General features: G+C 40.6%; 1 protein-coding gene across 1 annotated transcript in view; it reads left to right on the plus strand.

The window, feature by feature from the left end:
• Window positions 1-15,703, plus strand: part of LOC118839020 (zinc finger protein 850-like) — a 902,460-nt gene that overhangs the window by 875,431 nt on the left and 11,326 nt on the right. The gene's annotated exons all lie outside the window — the stretch shown is intronic.

The raw sequence follows: 15,703 nt of genomic DNA on the forward strand, positions 1-15,703 counted from the left end.
CAACATTGATTTCCACGAGATTTTGAGTTACAAATTTTCTCCCCATTTCTACCCTCTCCCCCATTCCAAGATAGCATATATTTTGATTGCCTCGTTCCCCAGTCAGCCCTCCCCTCTTTCACTCCACTCCTCCCCAACCCCTTTCCCCTTACTTTCTTGTAGGGCAGGATGGATTTCTATGCTCCATTCCCTATATATCTTGTTTCCCAGCTGCATGCAAAAAACAACTTTTTTTTTAAGCATCTGCTTTTACAACTTTAAGTTCTAAATTCTCTCCCCTCTTCCCTTCCCACCTACCCTCCCTAGGAAGGCAAGCAATTCAACATAGATCGCACATGTATCATTATGTAAAATACTTCCACAATGCTCATGTTGTGAAAGGCTAACTATACTTCCTTCCATCCTATCCTGTCCCCCTTTATTCAGTTTTCTCCCTTGACCTTTTCCCTTTTCAAAGGTGTTTGCTTTTGATTACCTCCTCCCCCATCTGCCCTCCCTTCTATCATCCCTCCTATTTTTATCCCCTTCCCCTTACTTTCCTGTGGAGTAAGATACCCAATTGAGTGTGTATGTTATTCCCTCCTCAAGTTGGATCTGATGAGAGTATGATTCACTTATTCCCCCTCTTTCCTTCCAACAGAACTGCTTTTGCTTGCCACTTTTACATGAGATAATTTACCCCCTTCTATCTCTCCCTTTCTCCCTCTCTCAATATATTCCTCTCTCACCTCTTAAATTTATTTCATTTTTTTTAGATATCATACCTTCATATTCAACTCACCTTGTGCCCTCTGTCTATGTTCCCTTCAACTCCCCTAATACTGAGAAAGGTCTCATGAATTACACACACCATCTTTCCATGTAGGAATGTAAACATAACAGTTCAACTTTAGTAAGTCCTTTATGAATTCTTGTTTACCTTTTCATGATTCTCTTGATTCTTGTATTTGAAAGTCAAATTTTCTATTCAGCTCTGGTCCTTTCATTGAGAAAGCTTGAAAGTCCTCTATTTTATTGAAAATCTATATTTTGCCTTGGAGCATTATACTCAGTTTTGCTGGGTAGGTGATTCTTGGTTTTAATCCCAGCTCCTTTGACCTCTGGAGTATCTTATTCCAAGTCCTTTGATCCCTTAATGTAGAAGCTATTAGATCTTGTGTTATCCTGATTGTGTTTCCACAGTATTAAAATTGTTTCTGGCTGCTTACAGTATTTTCTCCTTGACCTGGAAACTCTGGAATTTGGCAACAATATTCCTAGGAGTTTTCTTTTTGGAATCTTTTTCAAGAGGCGATCGGTGGATTTTTTCAATTTCTATTTCACCCTCTGGTTCTAGAATATCAGGGTAGTTTTCCTAGATAATTTCTTGAAAGATGATGTCTAGGCTCTTTTTTTGATCATGGCTTTAAGGTAGTCCAATAATTTTTTAAATTATCTCTCCTGGATCTATTCTCCAGGTCAGTGGTTTTCCCAATGAGATATTTTACATTGTCTTCCATTTTTTCATTCCTTTGGCTCTGTTTTACAGTATCTTGATTTCCCATAAAGTCACTAGCTTCCACTTGCTCCAATCTAATTTTTAAGTTAGTATTTTCTTCAGTGGTCTTTTGGACCTCCTTTTCTATTTGCCTAATTCTGCCTTTCAAGGCATTCTTCTCCTCATTGGCTTTTTGGAGCTCTTTTGCCATTTGGATTAGTCTATTTTTTAAGGTGTTATTTTCTTCATTATTCTTTTGGGTCTCCTTTAGCAAGTCATTGACTCGTTTTTCATGGTTTTCTTGCATCACTCTTCTCTAACTTGCTTTTGCAAATCCTTTTTGAGCTCTTCCATGGCCTGAGACCAATTCATATTTTTCTTGGAGGCTCTCTTTGACTTTATTGACTTCTTCTGGCTGTATGTTTTGATCTTCTTTGTCACCAAAAAAGGAATCTAGAGTTTGAGTTTGAATCTGAATTTGAGTCTGAGTTCGTTTTCACTGCCTGTTCATGTTCCCAGCCACCTACTTGACCCTTGAGCTTTTTGTCAGGATATGACTGCTTGTAGAGTAAAGAGTACTTTGTCCCAAGCTTTAGGGTCCAAGCATTGCTGTTTTCAGAGCTACTTTTACTCCACCGTCACCCCAGGCTCTGTCCCAGCAGCACTCCTCTTCCCCCAAGAACCGCCAACCAGGACTGCAATACAGATCCAAGCAGGGCACAGCAAGAGAATCTGCCTTTGTGCCCACAAAGTGTTCCTTGACTCCCGCTCTGATTCGCTGCTAGATTCCTCCCACAGTGTAAGCCAGAGACTCAGGAAGCAGCTGATGCTGGAGTTCTGCAAGCAGCCTCAGAAGCTTCCTGCTTCTGCTACCGCCACCACTGCACCACCTCCTCCACCCCCAGAGCTGGCGGCTGGACCTCTCTGAACTCGATCCTGAAGTTTCCCCCTAACCTGCTTTTTGGCATTTGTGGGTTGAGAAGTCTGGTAACTGCCACAGCTCACTGTTTCATGGCCCTAAGGCCTGTTCCGGCTGGCTGATTCCAGGTCTGGTCTGTCCCAGCGGCAGCCCACACTGGGCTGCCCTCTGCTCTCAGCACCAAGTGATAGACCCTTCCCGGCGACCACCCAGGCTCTTGGGGGCTGGAGACCTGTTTCCCCCTGCTATTTCATGTGTTCCACAGCTCTAGAATTTGTTCAGAGCCATTTTTTACAGGTGTTTGGAGGGATTTGGGGGAGAAGTTAAGCAAGTCCCTGTTTTCCAGCCCGAAAAATACTATTAAAATGGTAACTTTAATGACACCACAACTCATAATTCTTTTTTTCCTCACAATAATCTCTCCTACTTCTTCCCTTCTCCTCCTCTCCTCACATCACTAAGCAAATTTTTAAAACTCCAAAAGACAAAACCCTCAATATGTACATGCTTCTCCCGGCAAAACAAATTCCCACATTGGTTGTGTCCAAAAATGTATATCTCTTTTGATGTTTTAAGTTTGTCACCTCTATGGAGGAGGTAAGTGGCATGTTTCATCTTAATTCATTCAGACTCATCATTTCATTGATCAGAATTTTAAAATATTTCAAAATTGTTTTCTCTATAATGTTATAATTGTATAGATTGTTCTCCTCCTCTCTCCACCAGTTTATAGAGGTCTTTCCATATTCCTCCAAGACTGTCCATGTTGTCATTTCTTATGGCACTATAGTATTCCATTAATTCATATCCCACAATTTGTTTAGCTATTCCCTAATAGGAGACCCCTTAGTTTCCAATTCTTGGCTGCCATGGAAAGAATTGTTTTAAATATTGGTATATGCTTAGGGAGGACCACCTTTTTAGTTTTCAATCTGTTCTTCCTTCCCTTTGCTTTGGATTTCTAGAGGGCTTTTATCCACAGTTTTCTGCCTTACTCCCAAACTTTCTCACCTGTCCCGAACACAACAGATATCACATGATTATTTGGAGCAAATTTTTAGCTTTTACTTGTGAGGAAAAGCAGAAAGTGTTTAATATGCAACAACTCCCCTCTCTTTCCCTCCATTGTCCAGAAAGTTCTATAAGAGCAAAGAGCTGGTCTTCCTAGATACAAAAGAATGGTCTAGGCTAGATAAAGACCAGGAAATAGAGCAGATCACTACTTCCCAAACTTTCCTGGGGCCAGGGAACACTTACCCCACCTACTCCTAAGAGGCAATATCATAATGGAAAGTATATGAGACTTGGAGTTCAAATTTGACCTCTTCCATTGATTAGATGTGTGACCACAGGCAAGTCACTTCACTCTCTCTGAGTTTGTCTCCTTTCTAATACGGAGATAATCACATCTGTTCTAATGACCTCCTAAGTTTGTTGGAAGGATCAAATGAGATGTTGTATGTAAAGCACTTTCCAAACTTTAAAGTTCCATACTAAGGTCAGTTACTATTAATGACCACTCGTAGAAACCTGTAGAGAGATGGTGTGGATAGATCCCAGAATACTGGGCAAAATGTCCTGCTGCGCGCTCGTGGCAGAACTTGAATTAGAATCCTATAGGCTGGGCTTTCATTCTTGGGGAAAATAACTACATTGATGGAAATCACAAATTCATTGGAATATTGGAGTAAAAATCTGTCCAGAATGAATTCTTGGGGAGAATGGTGCAGATAAGGCCTAACGAAGTTATGTATTCTTTTGGTTAAATATATTTAGAAAATTATTCATTGGTACTAGAGAAGAAAATATAAATGTGGTCATATCTGTAAACATTAATACTACAAGAGTCTAGCTTGCAGACTACAGTTTGAGAACCAACGAACTAAATTTTCAAGGATAATCTGTTAGCCATGTGACTTTATTTTTCTCAGACACCTCATGAATCTTTCTAGGGCTTGATAATGGCTACAAATCAAAAGTTCCTTTTATTTCTCATTCCCTCTTTAGTGAAAACCCTCCGGTTCCCATCAAGAGTAAAACAGAAGACACACCTAAGGGTGAGTTTCTCCCAGAATCTTGTGGTAGGGACATCTCTCTAAGGAAAAGTTGAATTAACATAACAGCAAAAGGGGCAGTTGTACAAGGTACCCTGGGTTTGAGGGACCCACAAATATCTTCTTTCTTATGTAAGGAGGGGTGGGATTTGGTCACAGATGGTGAGTTATGTTAATGTGTTAACAAGGAGTTAAACCCTGTTTGCCCTTTATGAAGTGTGACTATTTCTCTCACACTGCATCTCTGTGTCCCTGTCTGTTTGGAGATGTCTGGAAACAGTCCATCTATTCCCTGCCGGGAGCATTTCAGCTGTACTCCATTCTCTTAAGCTGAGGAACTCTTGAACTCTGTTGGATGGTGGGATATCTCTTACTGGGCTAGTAGTTCTACTTCAGCACTCCATGATTGGGAAAGACAGAGGGAAGGGGGCAGAAGACAGAAAAAGAGAAAAATCCCCTCTCTGCCTCCAGAGACTCCCTGGGATCTTCTGCTTCTGGCTCCAACTTTTAGACTACCAAGTTAACAACTCAGCCTTTTTAAGGGCCATTGGAGCAACCAAATTTTCAGCCCAGCCAATGTTATTGCCCCTTCCCACTCAGTTATAGAGAGATATTCCCACTGCGTAAAAGGATGATAGGGTATTACTACCTTTTTAACACATTAACACCTAATCATCTGTAGCTAGTGAACTGAGCTGGGGGTAGGAGTGAGGGGAGGGAGAAATCTCTCCTTATATTCATGGCAAAATTAAGTATAATTGTGATTTTATATATGTATATATCAGACATAATAAGCAGTGCTGTTTGCAAGAATAATCCCAAAATCTGAAATAGTTTTAGAAAGAAATTTATTAGGTCATTCGGTAGAAGAGAGTGAGACAAAAAGGAAATGTGACTCCCTCTCCTCCAGGCTCTGGATTTTGACAAGGGTACCTGCACACAGTTAAGCAATTTTTCCAAGAGGATAAATTGAAAACAAGATAGATTTAGATGGATATCAGTAAATATAAACACTTGAGAAAATTTTGACAAAGCCAAAACACAAAGGAAGCCCAAAACACAACTTTGGGTGGATTCAAAATAAGACCTGGGTGAGGGGACCCAAACAAAGACTATGTGGGGTGGATCTAGCACCTTAGGGAACCCAAAATTCCTTGTAACCATCTCTGGAATTCCTGAAGAGTTACTGAGATCAGGGCAACATTCTGGGCTCAAACAATTTCTAGTCACATACAGTTAGGTCTAAACAAGATTAATAAATGATAAATAATAATCCACAATTCCTTCTTTTAGGTTTAAAGCCCAACATTCTCATACCAGCAAAAGCATAATTACAAATGCAAAAAGCTAGGTTATGATTTCAAAGGGAGTTGATTAAAAATGACCCCACTCGATGGCATTTTTCTCACTACTTATCTCATCAAGAGCTTGATGGGATTCCTTTAAGTTGGAGTAGGGGCCAAATTGGTGACAAACTTTTCCCAATGTCTCATAATCAGAGGGATCAATTTGAGTAAGTCTCAGGGGCTATAAGTCAGGGAGCTTAAATTTGCACTAGGAAACAAGTGTACTGTGACCATGAACATCACAACAAAAATCATAATCCCATGTTTCCTTCAATGTCATAAAAGCTGAACAAGCTTAGCTTAGCAGAGTTATAATTTCATACATCTCTTAAGGGGGCAGACCTTGTTAAACAGACTCTATAGGTAAACTAAGTCAGGTTACAGATTAAACTATATTTAGAGGGTTAACGATGGATTGATTGAGAGGGGAGATTTACCACCATTTAGCTAGGGTAGCTGACAAATAACTAAATCACTTTATGAAGCTCAAACTTCCCTTTGTCAAACAGTTAACATTATTATTCTATAAGTCAAGTTTTGGTAAGATGAAGTTAATAAAAACAGAAGACAGACTTTCACTTGACAAAAGTTTCAGGAGTTATAGCCTTGATCCCTGAACAATAAATAAAACGAATATGGGCATATCTTTGTTGCAGGCAAACATAAATCCATGAAACAAAATAGTCAAAATAATACAATAACGATCATCAATAACATAAAGTCTCCTTGTTCTTGACCACCTACTCCCAATGTCCATGTAATCGGCACATTTCACTGTGAGTCCCAACCATCATATGTAGTTGTCTGATTCTTGGAAACAGCTTCCCTGGGAAATTCTGGAATAGGCCTTGTTCGTAGGGCAGCTCTTAAGGGGGTGTCTCCTAGTAGGTCCATTTCTCTGGTTTCAAGTAACTTGCAGAGATTCCCTGTTTAATGTTACTAAAATCTGCCAGTAACAAGGACCTAATATAATTTAGCACAACCTCCTAAATTTGATGTTCCAGTAACTAGTTCATGTGGTGAAAACTAGCTCAAATCATATAGAGCTAATTCTATTTACAGCAGAGCTATAAGAAGAGCACCAAATTAAGAACTCATAATTCACCTTAAAGTTAAAAGAATTTCAGTTTTTACATAACGCTTGTTCTTTCTGGCCTTACCTGAACCCCATATCTGATATGGACAATGCTATCTACAGGTTGAAAGAAGAATCTTAAAAAAAGATCCATGAGGGCCTGACTTGTAAAATGAGTCCTTCTGTCTCTTAATACTATCAGAAACTTCAAAATAGGAAAAAAAACATGATTTTAAAATTTCTTTACACTTATTATCGCAATTTTATATGTAAAATATTTAATCCAATTTAAAGACCTTATTACTTAAAACATCTTCATGGCTTGTGTATCCCATTAGAAACATTTCGGTGTGTGTGTGTGTATGTGTATTTTGGTTCTTAGAGACAACAGTCTAATCTCATTGCTTTCTCAAACTGAAGCTTAGTGCCCCAATACAATTCAAAACTTTTACATTTTTATTCTATTTCCCCTTTTTGAGGCTACATATTATCCTCATATCATCCTGAAAGAATGAGATATTTTATCTTATTCATTCATATGTAACTATTAGCAAGAGGATAGCAAGCCTAAGAACTTATTTACCTAGGTGCTTCAATATGGAGTTGACCGCAAATCCAGATTAAAAACAGTAAGATCTTTCATACTTTCATCCTCTTATGGTAACTTAGAGATGTTCTGGTATTAATCTATTAATTAATAGATTTAGCACTACAATGACAAAAACTTCTACAGTTTACCTGCCCTAATTATAGAAATTTGCAATGAAAGGAAAAAGAAGCATGGTTATAATTAATATATGACATATAATTAATATCTGATATAATTAATATCTGACATAATGGAGAGAAAATTCCCTTGGCTTTGTTTGATTCCAGGTAAGAGTTCTAGTTAGCAGCCAGTCATGCATGCAAAGTTCCACATTATTCACGTGATATCATAGCCAGGCTCAGAATTAACCAGGTGGGAACACTTCCTGTTCAGAAAGGAAATAGCACAATGGGGAAACTGAGTCAAGAAGCTCCTACCTTTGCCTATGCAAGGTCATCCCCTCAACCTTTCCAGGTACAAACATCCACCTGTAGCAATTCTCAGACTTCATTCCTTTTGAACAGCACAAGATCTTTCCCTTGAATGGTGGAATATTGGCTTAATGACAATTTTGACAGTCATACCTGAAATTGAAACTCAGAACAATATCAAATTATAGTCCCAAGAGATTTTACCTCGAATAGAAAATTTCACTAATTGCAGGTTAGGGTTAGGTTATTGCTTTTTTCATGTTGCAATAACAATAAACAAGAAACACATATAAGTTGTTATCTCATTTATGCTTTCTAGTTTAAATCTATCCTGGAGCAGAAATTATTAGGAATTAAGAATAAACACATTCTGGAATTTCACACATACAGTAAATACATGATAGTTCATTCAAAACCCAGAAATATACTAGCTTCCAGATTAATGGATGCCTATATTGCCTATTAACCCTCAAGGCAAAATAAAATCTTTGAATCTAAGATCTGTTGCTGCTAAGTTGATGGTGCAACAATTTGGCTAGCAGCTGCTGTGGGGGTGAAAGACCAACATAAACCCAACAACAAGAACGCTGCCAGCACAGGTTCTTTTGATCTGCTTTACTAAGGAAAATAATGTTAGGGGGTTAACAATCTATTTCAATCCAACATACAAATATCATTCACTTAGTTCAGGGGGAAAAGCCAGCACCCTGAACTTCAGAGCAAATACAAACAAATTGCAAACATACATTTATAAACAGACCAAATACAATTCATAGTTACCAAGAAACCATCAACATCTGAGTTCAGCTGGGAGACCCTTACAGTGGCTGCCCAGAGTCCCATGCCTCCAGGAGTGAGAGCCTCCAAGAGAACGCCAACCTCTGGGTGTATATATCTTGTTCAGGGTCAAAGGTGAGTCACACACGTGACTCAACCATGTGACCCAAAAGCATCACAAAAATGACTTAAACCCATTGGTCTAAAAGCCTCTAATGTCACAAACATGTCACCCAAACCCATGTAAACTAGGCTTTCCCTTGAGGCAAGGAGGTCATCAAGGACTCAAAGGCCAAACTCTTCAAGGGCATTTGATTGAATAAGTGCTAAAAGCCCATCTTAATTGCCAATACAGTTGACTCAAAGATGTAACTTCAATACATACTATTTATTAACAGGTACAGTTTCATAATTTTCATAAGCAATGGGCAAATAGTCTATCAGAGAAAACTCAGTCTTTACTGCAAGGAAACTTGTAAGTTCTTTAGAACTTTAGAACCTGTTGTCAGCAGCTTCTCTCACAGGTCAATAAGATCTTATGACCAAATAGAAAGTGCTAAGGAACCTCACAGAAAAGCACAACTTAAAGAGGTCTGCAACACTTTTTTTTACCCTCCAAACAGTAAGTTATTATCCATTTTAAAGCAAAATATATCCAATTAAATGCTTAACAGTTTTAAACTTTGTGACCACATTACTTAATAGTTAATTCAAACAGCAGGTAGACTTAAAAAGTGAAGTTTATTTTCTAATGATAGAAATATATCACTCCATCAGTGATGCCAGAAAAAAAAGGAAAGGAAAAAAGGACATTGAAAATTTTAAGTATTCAGAGGAATACAGAAGGTAGTTCAGAAGGAAACAATCAGGATAGTTTTGAAAGTAATGTGTTAAATTTATTATATACTTTAAAATTTCAACTCCAGTTTCTCTCCCTAGTTCTAGTTCTGCATCCCCAATTATCTATTAAAACTTTCACACTTACTGTCCCAGAGACATCTCAAACTCAACAGGTCCAAAACTAGAAGAACATCTCATGTTGAATTCGCATCTGTTCATCATCTTTCTCTCCAAAACCAGCCCTCTACCAAAATTCTCTATTTTTATCAAAAATGCTGACATCCTTCCAGTCTTCCAAGTGCATATCTTTTGTGTCACCCTTCATTCCTCACTCTCCCTCATCCTATATATCCAAGAAGTTGCCAGATCTTGCTGTTTTTATCTCTCTAACATCTCTTACAACTTACTCCTCTCTACTCAAATAGCCATCACCTTAGTTCTGGCGCACATCACCTCTCTCTTGGATTATTGCGGTGGCCTCCCAGTCTGTATCCTTGTCTCTTTCACTCTATCCTCATATGTCTACCAAAGTGACTTGGGACAAAGTGTATATGTGACCATTGACTTTGCTCCTCATTGCTTCTGTAATGAAGTATAAATTCCTTTTTATTTCTACAAGCATTTATTATCTCTGCCTCTATTGTCTTCTCCCTCCCAATTGAATAATGAAAGAAAGACAAAACCTTCATAACAAATATGCATAGTACAGCAAAATAAATTCCCACATTGGCCGCGTCAAAACATGTATTTATCATTCTGCAGTTTGGTGCTACTAAGAGAAGAGGTGCTGGGGTATAGACCTGGTAGTGGTACGATTGAGTCAAAAGGCAGGCATCATTTAATAACTTTCTGAGCATATTTCTAAATTGATTTCCAGAATGGCTGCACCAATTCACAGCTCTGCCAACAGTGCATCAGTGTGCCTGTTTTCCCATATTTCCTCTAACCTTTGTCATTTTCCTCTTTTGTTATTTTTGCCAATCTAATGGGCATGCAATGGAATCTCAAAGTTGTATAATGTACTTTTTAAAAAGCAAGCAGTATGGAATATAGATTAATGATTTCATGTATAATCTTCTTTATTGTGTTCTGCTCTGTATATAGAAATGCTCCTAGGTTTGGTTTGGTTTTGGTCTTTTTAAATTCACAACAACAACAACAATGCCCCACCCCCAACCAAAAAAGACAAGAGTGGTTGAAAGGAGAAGCTAAACTTCTTTCCCACCTCAAGCCTGGGGATCTGAGGGAGCATAACTGGAGTGACTTCTGCTCTTCCTGAAAGAGCACAGCAGTACCCTAGCTAAGGATTGTAACTGACATGGAGGTGGTAGAGACCATAGCTGCTCATGTAGGAGCAAGCTGAGAGAGAACAGTGACTGACCCATCCATCAGAGATGCTGTGTCCTAGGAAGACCAAGCCTAGCTGAGCAGCTGGTACAGATCATATGCCCACTGCTGAACTTCATTAGAACTCTTCCAAGAGAGATGGCACACTGAGGCCCTGGGGTTAGGAAGAGTTGCCTTGGTCCCCTGGGTATCTCACTTTAGTTTTATACTCACTCTCCCCACGGGCATGGGATATATTTATGAGAGAATTGGTCCCAGTAAACCTGGGTGATGTTTGTAACTATGTTCGATGGCATTTGAATCAAGGCCTTTGGTAAGAGCTAATTGAATCTACTTATGCCTGATGGAAGCTCTGGAACTATAGTTTTAGGAAGGTGGTGCCATTTGGTATACCCTTAAATGCCCTCTAGGGGCCCAACAAGTGAGTATGAGTGCAAGATCAGTGAGTATGCTGTGAAGGGGAAGGGATGTGGTAGTAAAGCTGTCCAGAAGTGGAATGTGCTTCACTGGAAGTGTTAAAGTAGAGGCTTGGATAATAATTTACCAGGAATAGATGGCTTGTCAGGGATATTGGAAATGGTATTCCTGTTCAAGTATGGGTTTGACTAGATGAGCTCTGAGTTCATTTCCAACTTGCAGATTCTGGGAAATATAAGAAAGAGGAAAATGGAAGGGAACCAGAATTTATTAAGCTCCTTCTATATGCCAGGCACTGTGCTAAGCACTTTACAAATATTATCTCATAACAACACTGGAAGGTAGGTGTTATTATTATCCCCATTTTACAGATGAGGAAACTGAGGCAGACAGGTCAGACAGCTAGTTGTGTCCCAGAGTGGGTTTGTGCTCAGGTCTTCCTGACTCCAAGTCCAGCATATTCTCTGGTATTCCACCTAGATGCCTCAAAAAAGAAAGAAAGCAGTAAATAGGTAAACCCCATCATCAATATACTTTTATCTTACTGGCCCTGGTGCTGCTCCCAGTTTCTGTCCACTTCTTTGCTGCTTATGATGCCCCAAAGCTTTAGAGGACTCTGTGATCACAGGCAGGGAATTCTTCCCAATCCGTGAATCAGCCAGCATTTGTTGAACACCTACTCTGTTGTGCTCTACCCTGAGGATACAGAGACTAAAATGAAACAGTCTCTGTCCTTACATTCTAAGTGAGGAGACAAAATGTACATGTAAGTTCATACAGAATATATACAAAAGGAAGATAAGCTGATTTTGGGAGGAGCAGCTTGGGGCAACAGGAAAGGCTTTACGTAGAAGGTAGCACTTGAGCTGAGTTTTGGAGGAATTCAGGTATTCAAAGAGGCAAAGGTGAAGAGTTTCCAGGCATAAGGGACAGCCATTTCAAGGACCTGAGATGGGGAATGGAATATCTTATGTGAGGAACAGCAAGTAGGCCAGTGTGGCTGGCCCTGGGAGTGATGTTAAAGAAAGGTCAGGGGTCAGGTGTGTTTCCCTCCTATTAAATTCTGTGTATGGTGGCGGGGGATGGAGAAAAGTGTTGGAGTAGAGAAAGGAAATCTTTTGGTTCTTGCCTGTAAGGGAGTCCTCAGTCTGAAAGGATAGACATAGGTCCCTGCCCTCAGTTGAATAACTCCTGGTCTGCCAGTGAAACAACGTCTCCACCTTCAGAGAATTCCAAGTAGAAGACAGGACAGACATGAAAATTACTTAACACTAAAGAATAATCTCAGTAAACTGTAGAATAGAGAAGAAAATCAGTAAGTTAAAGTTATGTAGTAAACCAAACCAAACCAAACACTGGCTTCGCAGTCAGAGGACTTGAATTTGAATCCTAGCACTATTCTTTAACGAACAGGTCATTTCACCTTTCTCATACTCATTCTCATCTTTAAAAATTAGGAGGTTGGACTATATGATCTTGAAGGTATCTGCCAGCTCTGACTACTATGATCCCATTAGGAAAGTCTTTCTGAGAATGAGGAGCTTCAGTGGAATTACGAAGGAAATGGATTGACAACAGTGCTTCTACTCTATTTTGAATTTCTGAGGACTACCTCTTCAGTCTCTAGCCTGCACTCTCCCCTCTATGATCAGTTTCTGTTGTTCCTTTTATATCTTTCTCCAGACTCAGATTCATTTCTCTCTTCTGGTTCTACTCCCTCCTCCTACCCCTAAATCCTTATTTAACTGGCTACCTCTCCACAACTTCCCTTCCCATCATAAATTTCCACAAATACCTGGTTCCTTCTTTCTCTACTGAATCATCTACCACCCAATGTTCTCCATTTCCTCTCACAGGTTTTGATGAGTCCTCACATATCGCCTCTCTCCCAGCCAACTCCCCCCACTGCTATGTTCCTCTTCAGTGTTCTTAAAAGGGGATAGAGTGGATAATGAATACTAAAGAGGGGAGTGAGATGAATAGTATGTGTTTCCCTCAGAATAAGGAGCTGGCCAAGGAACCAGCTGACCCCAAGGCGGAGGGAACGATGGATTTATCTGAGGAGTTGAAGATAGTTGTCATGAATAACCTGACCATCTCAGAAGTCAAGAAACAGATGGGTCAAATGGATAGAAGCTGTACCATGAACCAACTGACAGAGGGAAAATTGGGTAAGAGGAAGAAATTCGGAAACTAATCCCTCTAATACCCCTTTCTGAATTCCCTATTCCTGCCTTGGTTGAGATCTCACATGTTTGTGACAGGTTTAGGGCACATCTGGAACTGAGGCTGAGCTCAGCAAGGATGTCTGTAGCCAAATGAGAACAGATGGTCAAGGCTAAGTGGTTGTCCTTTTATGAAGGAAAAGGATTAAAAATCTGAATGTGAGAGAGGTGGGCTAGCCTGTGCCTGACAATGGATCATGAAATAGCTATAGACAATCAGGGACCATTCTTGCCCTGCCCCTGCCCCTGCTCTTCTTAGAACTGAAAATAAGAGATCCCTGGAGGGAATTTGGGAGAGAGGTATGTTTTCTTATTTGACAGAGACCACTTCTTTGCCTTTACTTTATTCCCACCACTGCTGTCACTGACCCTGTTCCAGAGTGCAGAAGAAAGGAGGTTGAAGTCCATATCTATAATTTGAGGGAACGAAAGTATCAAGTGTACCAAGAAATCGGGGTCCCTCAGGATGATGACTATCTCTGTGAGTAGCCCTCCCATTCCCCTCTATCAAACATTTACCTTTTCCCAGTGCCAGAATGCCAACCCTTCCCAGGAATCAGCCCCATGCCAGATTTCTCAGGGTCAGGATAAGCATTGAGTAATGATGCCATCTAGTAGCCTGTACTTCATAGTCATACTTCTTCCCTCCCCAGGGGATTGTGGGCTTCCAAACTAATACCTAGTTTCAGCTGTTCCTAATCCTGGTCTCCATTGCTTGCCTTCCCCAGTCTGTGAGGAGTGTCAGACTTTCTTCCTTGAAACCTGTGCTGTTCATGGGCCCCCAAAATTTGTCCAGGATAGTGCCATGGTCAAAGGACATCCTTACTGTTCATCCATCACCTTGCCCCCTGGGCTGAGAATTGGGCTTTCAGGGATCCCTGGTGCAGGACTTGGTGTATGGAATGAGGCCTCGAATCTACCCCTGGGTCTGCACTTCGGGCCCTATGAAGGGCAAATGACAGAGGATGATGAGGCTGCCAACAGTGGATACTCATGGATGGTAAGATTGACTTCCACTCTTGCCCTTTGGCCCTCTTCTTCCTCTCCTCAACCCAGTCCCTATTCTTGTAGGGCACTGCTTATTATATGAATGTAACTCAGGCTGATGATGCCAAGTATGGCTCACCTGGGTCTTTAAGGCTCTGTCCTAGGTAGTGGTTAGAAGATACATAGGAAGGAGAAGACCAGGTCCCAGCTCTCAGGTCACTCCTGATCTGATGTGGGAGACATAGCTTTCACCAAGTGGGGATTCCTTTCCCTCTATCCTGTTACCACAAGGCATGACAGATACATGCAAAAAACCAAGCACCATATCAGCACATTTAAGCTATCAAAGTGTAAACCGAGTCGGTTTCACCTGAAACGATTCAGAGTAAAGGGATGGCAGTCTGCATATGAAAATACAAAGATTTAATGTTATTCCCTGAATTCCAGATCACCAAGGGAAGAAACTGTTATGAGTATGTGGATGGGAAAGACGAATCTTGCTCTAACTGGATGAGGTGAGAACAGCTGGACTCTAAAATCTAAATAGGTTGGCCTCCAGGGAGGTGATTTGGCTCCCTACCAGACTGACCTCTATCCTATCTGCTTTTCCAACTTTGGCCACCTCCAGGCCTTTCCTTTCTTTACCCAATAACCTCTTTACTTATCTTGGGTCTGGAAAAAAAAATCCTATCCAGTTAAAAAGTACTGAGTGCATGTAGCTTGAGGCTTCTGAGATAGTCTCTGCCTTCCTGCCCTCCACCTCCACCCCCACCCCACTGCCCACCCCATACAATAGTCAACAGTTAAAGAGCCTCAGTGGAGTATATGATTAAGTAGAGGGAATAGCTTGGTGGTGTGGATGTATGGGGCATGTGTGAACATCAGGTGACAAAGGTCCATTGGGGTGAGACCTTTATGGAGGGTACTGAATGTTTGGATGAGGAATTAAGATTTGCCGTGGGGGTGGCATGAGAAGGTTGTGTTTCAAGCCAGTGTTTCCCCTTCCCCACATGCCAACCTCAGGTATGTGAACTGTGCCCGAGATGAGGAGGAACAGAATCTCGTTGCATTCCAGTACCACAGAAAAATCTTCTACCGAACCTGCCAGGTCATTAGGCCTGGTTGTGAACTCCTCGTCTGGTATGGAGATGAGTATGGTCAAGAACTGGGCATCAAGTGGGGGAGCAAATGGAAAAGGCCCCCCACTGCTTTGAAAGGT

The sequence above is a fragment of the Trichosurus vulpecula genome, chromosome 2 (assembly GCF_011100635.1).
Source record: "Trichosurus vulpecula isolate mTriVul1 chromosome 2, mTriVul1.pri, whole genome shotgun sequence".
Taxonomy (NCBI): domain Eukaryota; kingdom Metazoa; phylum Chordata; class Mammalia; order Diprotodontia; family Phalangeridae; genus Trichosurus; species Trichosurus vulpecula.